Source organism: Ochotona princeps, chromosome 16 (assembly GCF_030435755.1).
Source record: "Ochotona princeps isolate mOchPri1 chromosome 16, mOchPri1.hap1, whole genome shotgun sequence".
NCBI lineage: Eukaryota > Metazoa > Chordata > Mammalia > Lagomorpha > Ochotonidae > Ochotona > Ochotona princeps.
The window spans coordinates 529,785-537,587 of record NC_080847.1 but is presented as its reverse complement, the minus strand read 5'-3'; positions in this window follow the sequence as shown (position 1 = coordinate 537,587).

Genomic DNA, 7,803 nt, shown 5'->3' with positions numbered 1-7,803 from the left:
CGGGGGCTGGGGGCTGCAGCTGCACCCGCGACTTCCCTGACAGGAACCATCTGGGGCCCTGCCCTGCCTGGCTCCCCTCTGCCTTGCACCGGCTTCCCAACAACTTCCTCCTGCCTGGCCTGGGCAAAGCCGCCCCAAGCCAGCTCCCGGACCCTGAGGGCAGGTGGGCGGCACCAGGGGCATTGTCCACTCTGGCCTGTCCGGCCACCCACCAGGGTGTGGTGCTTCTTCCCGCCTGTTTGGTCTGGGAATCTGTCCTTTCCACAGCCAGGCTCTGTGGACATCAGAGTGTAGCCCTCACCCCTGCCCAGGACTCTGCAGGGGTCTCCCTGCCTCTGGATCCAGGGACTTCACTCCTGGGCAAGTGTATCATGTGCCACTGGGCTAGCTGGCCAGGGGCCTTCCAGAGACTACTGGCTACATGTATCGGAAACCCCAGGGGACCAGGCCTACTGCTGCATAGCTGGGCCACTCTCCTCAGGAGCCTGGGACTTTTGTAGGGAAAAGGATGGCTCTCCCCCTGCTAGTCTGAGGGAATGCAAATGCTTCCTTGGGGCAGGACTGGGTTCTAGGGGTACCCACAAATAGCCAGGGAGACACTGCAGACGCCACAAGAGAAGGCTCTGAGCAGAGGACACCCATGTCATGGGAGGCCGAGGGCATGGCCAGCGGCTGCACGAGCAGGGGAGGTGCTGGCGGCTTCCTAGACACTTTTCTGGGGACGAGTTGTGGCCAGAGGCACATGCTCTGACCAGGCCAGGGATCTGGGGCTGTGGATGGCTGTGCCTCTGGGTCGCCTGGTTTACTCTGAAAGTCACCCCGAAGACTCAGGCAGCTCTCATCGTAGCCCACCCCCTCCCCAGAAGATGGGGGTCCCTCTGGGTCGGGGTGAGTTTGGCAAGGGTCAGCCCTGGGTTCAGGTCACCTGTGCAGGGAAGGGCCCCGCCTGGCTGCACTCCCCCACCGCCAGTGTAGAGTTCTCTTGATGATGAATGCTTGGTCAACCAGGGTCACCCTGTGCTCCTGGTTTCCCCACAGCCATTTCGGGGCTTCCTCCTCCACCCTCGTGATCCTTGTGGGCCTGGGGAGAAGGCCCCCATGGGGGCAGGGCAGGACTGCCTTGTAGCCTCACAGCCAGGACAGGGAGAGGTTTCTGGAGACACAGCCCCCCTCCTCAGCCCTGAAGGCAGCTGGACAGGACCCTGCAGGGGAGGTATGCAGCCCATCCCAACCCCCCCCCCCCGCAGATGTTACGGAGGCTGCACCTGCTTGGCTCCCCTCCCCCTCGCCATAGCTGCCCCCTCCAAAATGGGACACTTCCCCAGGGGCCCTGAGCTGCCCACACGGCCTGCCCACATGCCTGGCCTGCCCGGCCTGGCTCACTGATCTGTGGGTCTGATAGGGGTGGGGCTGGGAAGAGAAGAAAGTTGCTCGACTGCTCCCCTAGGCTGGGCAGTTGGTGCTTGTGGGGAAGCAGACGTTGATTGCGGCTTTGTGAGCTGGGCGGGGCGGGAGATAAGGAGCTGGGGGAAGCGGCTGCAGGGGCAGGAGGTAGAGGGGGCCGGGATGCCGCCTGCCCCTGCCCTGTTCCTTTCCCACTTCCCCAGAGCCTCTGTTCCTGCCTCCTGGGAGCCACAGGAGGTGGCAGGAGATGTATGGGACTGTGGTCCAGCAGGAGGGCTTGAAGCTGGTCACTCTCCAGGGATGATGTGGGACAGTGTCACAGCAAGTGGCACTGGGTGGGGTACTTGAGGCAGGAGATTCTGTTTTTGCCTCCTCTCCTCGCATGTAGAAACATCCCATTCCTTCTGTGGTGTGGCTGCTGGCTGGCCGGCTGGGTGGACGGGTGGGTAGGTGGAAGCAGGTGTGTGGCTGAGGCAAGGAAGGTGGAGGGACGGATGGCAGATGGGCAGATGGGTAGGTGGCAGTGGACCGGCACTGTGACCTCTCATGCCGAGCTGCTGAATGGAGGAGGGGAATGTCTTGGCCAGAAGCTCAGGGGACGGAAGTTGCAGGGCAGCCCAGAGAAGGCTGGGTGTGAAACAGGCAACTGAGCAAGAGGAAGCCATTATCTTTGACCTCTGCTTTCTGGGCTGGAAGCAGTGGGCAAAGGAGGAAGGTGCTTGGGATGTGTGGGTGGGGCCCGCCAGGAGGTGGCTGCCCCCCACATCCAGCCCCCTGCTCTGGGCATTGAGGAGGCCTCGACAGCATGGCAGGGGCGTTCCAGCCTGTTGGTTGTGCCCAGCTGCTGGTGGGCAAGGGGCAAACAGCCCATGGGTGTGTCCTGCCCTCTGGTTGGATGAGCAGGGCCAGAGCTTGGGGACCGGAGCCCTGAGATGAGAGGGGTACACCCTGGGCCTACTGGGGGCTCCCCACCGCCATGGTGGACCCTCTAGTCTTGGAGTCTGACAAATTGGTCCCTGGACGTCAGACCACCCAGATGGAGGGCAGGGGTGGGGGCTGCGGACCTGGGGTCTCATGTCCTTGCTCCTCAACTGCCCTGGGCAGTCAGGGCCAGGCTTGAGTGCCTACTGTCAGCACAGGAAACTGAGGCTCCCGGAGGACAGGCCAACCTCTGCGTGACCCAGCCCCCCCGGGAGCCCCAGGCCCCAGGTGCTGCAGAGGGGGAAAGCCCCTCCCAAGGCCACTTTCCCTCTGCGGAGCTCTGTGGTGCAGGGGGCAGGGTGGGCCAGTTTCTCTCTGACTCAGCCCCCGGGGCTTTCACACCGGTCTGCCGTGGGCCTGTCTGCAGGTGCTGGAGGTCTCTCCCGCCCATTTCAGCATGGGCTTCCCTGTGCTGCACAGTCCAGCCAAAGGCAGGGAGCCTATGACCTATACTTCTCCCCACATCACCTTGGGGGCTCATGCCCTGGATCCCACCACCCCATTTAAGGTGTTCTGAAATGTTCTGAAACGGAACCCAGAGACTGAGGTAAGATTTTCCCAGTAAGCAGCACCGTCTCCACCAGGGAAGTGGCAGCAGCTGGCACCTGCCATGTGCAGCAGCATCAGGGCCCCAGCATCCATGGGGAGGCCCTTCTGGGGTCACTGCTGGCCCCCACCCTGGATAGCAGGTGCAGACCAAGTCCACAGCAAATCCCTGTCAGGCCTCCTAGACCCATCCACAAGTTTCTTAGACAACAAGGGATAAGCGGGCACTGGCGGCTTATAGAACCACCCAGGCCCAGGGGATAAGGACATTGTAGGGAGAGAGAAGAGCCAGGAACTAGATGGTGGACAACAGTGTCCAGTTTTCCCAGATGAAATCATGGTCACTCAGGTGGCTACAAGAGCTCAGGTACACATGACCTCCATGTGAATATGATTGCTGCTCTCAGTGGAGCGGCCCTGGTGGAGTGGTCTCGGTGGAGTGGCCCTGGTGGAGTGGTCTCGGTGGAGTGGCCCTGGTGGAGTGGTCTCGGTGGAGTGGTCTCGGTGGAGTGGCCCTGATGGAGTCGTCTCGGTGGAGCGGCCCCGGTGGAGCGGCCCCGGTGGAGCGGCCCCGGTGGAGTGGTCTCGGTGGAGTGGTCTCGGTGGAGTGGTCTTGGTGGAGTGGCCCTGATGGAGTCGTCTCGGTGGAGCGGCCCCGGTGGAGCGGTCTCGGTGGAGCGGCCCCGGTGGAGCGGCCCCGGTGGAGCGGTCTCGGTGGAGCGGCCCTGGTGGAGCGGCCCCGGTGGAGCGGTCTCGGTGGAGCGGCCCCGGTGGAGCGGCCCCGGTGGAGCGGTCTCGGTGGAGTGGTCTCGGTGGAGCGGCCCCGGTGGAGCGGCCCCGGTGGAGCGGCCTCGGTGGAGTGGCCTCAGTGGAGTGGCCCCAGTGGAGTGGCCTCGGTGGAGTGGTCTCGGTGGAGCGGCCCCGGTGGAGCGGCCCCGGTGGAGTGGTCTCGGTGGAGTGGCCCCGGTGGAGTGGTCTCGGTGGAGCGGCCCCGGTGGAGCGGCCTCAGTGGAGTGGTCTCGGTGGAGTGGCCTCGGTGGAGTGGTCTCGGTGGAGCGGCCCCGGTGGAGCGGCCTCGGTGGAGCGGCCCCGGTGGAGTGGCCTCGGTGGAGTGGTCTCGGTGGAGTGGCCCCGGTGGAGTGGTCTCGGTGGAGCGGCCCTGGTGGAGCGGCCCTGGTGGAGTGGCCTCGGTGGAGTGGTCTCGGTGGAGTGGCCCCGGTGGAGTGGCCTCGGTGGAGCGGCCCTGGTGGAGCGGCCCTGGTGGAGTGGCCCCGGTGGAGTGGCCTCGGTGGAGTGGTCTCGGTGGAGTGGCCCCGGTGGAGTGGTCTCGATGAACTGATAGTGTCACTGTGAGTGATCTCAGCTGGTGTGTGTCCAAGATAAATAAAAAATGGTTTTTGTTTATATTTCATTTTTTAAAGCTATGTTTGTCACCATCTACAAGTCCAGGGTCTTTTGGCTGCCACTGCCTCAAGGGTGCCTGGGCCAAGGTGTTCTGGCTGCTGCACCTCTGCCGGGGCTTTGTTTTTTTTTTTTTTTCTAAGATTTATTTGTTTTTATTACAACGTCAGATATACAGAGAGGAGGAGAGACAGAGAGGAAGATCTTCTGTCCGATGGTTCTCCCCAAGTGAGCGCAACGGCCGGTGCTGCACCGATCCGATGCCGGGAACCAGGAATCTCTTCCGGGTCTCCCACACGGGTGCATTGTCCCAAAGCTTTGGGCCATCCTCAACTGCTTTCCCAGGCCACAAGCAGGGAGCTGGATGGGAAGTGGAGCCACCGGGATCAGAACCGGTGCCCATATGGGATCCTGGCGCATTCAAGGCGAGGACTTTAGCCACTAGGCCATGCCGCCGGGCCTGGCTTTGGGGTTTTGAAGTCCCTTCGCTGATCACACAGACCTGGTCCCCTTCTCCCCAGGAGTTCCTCCTGGACCATCACTTGCTGATGTTTCTGGCTGAAATTGGAGCTCCTGTGTCGGCCTTGCAGGCAGTGGTCCCTGGACAAGGGCTCTGTCCCCTGCCACACCTGGGCAGGGGCTGCTGGCCCCTGGGCCCCTCTGGGTCACTCCACTGAGGCAGTGGGAGGCAGCCCAGCCACATCCAGGCCACACATTATCTTGGTTCCTGAGAACTTGCCCTGGCGGGACCCCAAGGTGGCCCTGGAGAGTCTGGGCCCCTGGGTGGGGCTTTCCTGTCTCTGGCAGTGGCACACAGCAGCCTCAGCTACGGCTCCTGCCATCTGGCCTCATCCCACTTTCCTGAATTTTATCTGTAGGACCCAGCCTGGCCAGCCATTATCACTGCTAGACCAAGGGGTCCCAGTGATGGGCGCCTCTCTGCCACTTCCGTCCCTGGCCCACCCAAGTTGCTCACAGCAGCCCTGCCTCGCTCCTTCAGGACCCCGAGCCCCTCTCCTCTGCCAGTCTGCGTCTCCCACCCAGAGAGGTGTTTGTGCTCACACCTGCGCTCCATGTAGGTTCACGTTGGCCCCCTGACACTAACCGAATCCAAAAATATGAGGCCAGGGCCCATCTGTCGGTGACTGAGGAGCACAGATGTGCTGTGGGTTTCTGAGCCGTCAGACAGGGCTGTGAGAAGCAGCACCTGCTGTCCCACCCCCCGCCCTGACAGGGGCAACCCCACCCCCAGCAGACAGGCAGCCAGGCCCCTTGCCACCAGCTCCTGCTATGAGCCAGTCTTTGGATCTTGGCTGGCCACAGTCGAGTGAGGGGGCATGGCCACCCAAGGCCTTTGCATTGGCCTCTCTTGGAGGACCCCGTCAACCCCAACACCTTGGATCTCGCTCAGGCGCACAGCTCCATCCACTTTGTGAGACACTAGCTTGCAGCCTCGCCTGCCCCCTGCCCCGCTGTCATTGGACAGCAGCAATGGCAGATCACAGGATTGTGACTCAAGGTTGGGGTTGGACGGTGGCCACAGTCACAGAGCACCTGGCCCAGGCTGGGACCGAGGTTCGGGGTGCTCCCTGGGTGACCAGCCCTGTCCCTTGCTACTATCAGGTGCCCCGTCCGGCTGTGGCACCAGCAGTTTCAGTGTGGCCAGGACCCACACAGAGAAGACATCACCCCAGGGAGGGGGTGGGGACAGCAGTGGCCCTGTATGTGCAGAGAAATGGGTACAGCAGAAACCCCGCATGGGCAGAGGTGGTGATGTCACGGTTGGCCCCCAGCCAACTCCTATTGGCAGCCTCCTGAGAGTCCCCCTCCAGCCCCTGACCCATTCAGAGAGCCACTGGCTGTGGCCGAGACTCCCCACAAATGCTTACTTGAGCTGCTCACCCTTCCATCCTGCGTGAGGACTACACCCGTGTCCCCTCTACTGGTGGGCAGTGGTCACCTCCAGCCTGGACGAGGCCTCCCCTTGTCCAGGCCTATATCCGACCTTCACCGCTGCCACCCGGCTATACCAGGTCTGCAGCTGCCTCGTGTCTCCCCTGACCCAGCAGCCATCTTCCGCTAGGCCACCACAGAGCCTCCTGATGTCCACGCTGGCCCAGACAGAGGGGTAAAGGGTACCCTCTGCATACAGAACCTGCCACTAACCCGAAGCCCTCATCTTGGCCAGATGAACCCAGTCTCACCTCAGCACCCATATGAACCCCTCAGTCTCAACTCAGTCTCTCACCTCAGTGCCTACGTGAACCCCTCTGTCTCACCTCAGCACCTACATGAACCCCTCAGTCTCACCTCAGTCTCTCCTCAGTGCCTACATGAACCCCTCACTCTCACCTCAGCACCTACGTGAACCCCTTAGTCTCACCTCAGTCTCTCCTCAGTGCCTACATGAACCCCTCACTCTCACCTCAGCACCTACATGAACCCCTCAGTCTCACCTCAGTCTCTCCTCAGTGCCTACATGAACCCCTCACTCTCACCTCAGCACCTACATGAACCCCTCAGTCTCACCTCAGTCTCTCCTCAGTGCCTACATGAACCCCTCAGTCTCACCTCAGCGTCAATGTGAACCCCTCAGTCTCACCTCAGCGCCTACATGAACCCCTCAGTCTCACCTCAGCGTCAATGTGAACCCCTCAGTCTCACCTCAGCGCCTACATGAACCCCTCAGTCTCACCTCAGCACCTACATGAACCCCTCAGTCTCACCTCAGTGCCTACATGAACCCCTCAGTATCACCTCAGCACCAATGTGAACCCCTCAGTCTCACCTCAGCGCCCATGTGAACCCCTCTGTCTCACCTCAGCACCTACATGAACCCCTCAGTCTCACCTCAGAACCCACGTGAACCCCTCAGTCTCTCACCATTGGACCAGTCGAGCACCCCTGCTCTTTTCCCTGGCACATCTTGGTGAGGATAACTCTGTATCCAGGTGTCTGAGACTTGTCCATGGCAGTGGTGGAGGCTGGTGCAGCCCATAGAGGGACCTGAGCCCATACTGACGTGTGTCCTGGGCCCCCCTGCCTGGACGTGTACATCTTCCCCAGGCCTCTGACAGACCTGTCCCTGCCCATCCAGCTGGCCTAGTGGGCCATCCCGGGACCATGTTGGGGCCACGGCTGGGTGCTGTTGCCCAGGCCTCGCTCAGCTCCTGAGCCACTGCCCCTGCTGGGTCTCAGTAGAAACCTGTGGCTGCCCACTCTCGTCTGCCTCTGTGGAGATCCGGCTGGTGGCTGACATTGGGCCACAACCTGGCCATGCCCCTGCCACTTCCATGTGACATTACCCCCGCCATCCCCTAGAATGTGGTAGCTAAGCTGCGACACGCATGATGGGCACAGACACCATGACGGATGGCAGAACAACGAGTGTCTGGCCGCTGAGTGAGGGGTGGAGGCGCACGCGGCCCCAGAGCTTCAGGCCAGGGCGGCCAGAGTGAGGACAGTGGGCGC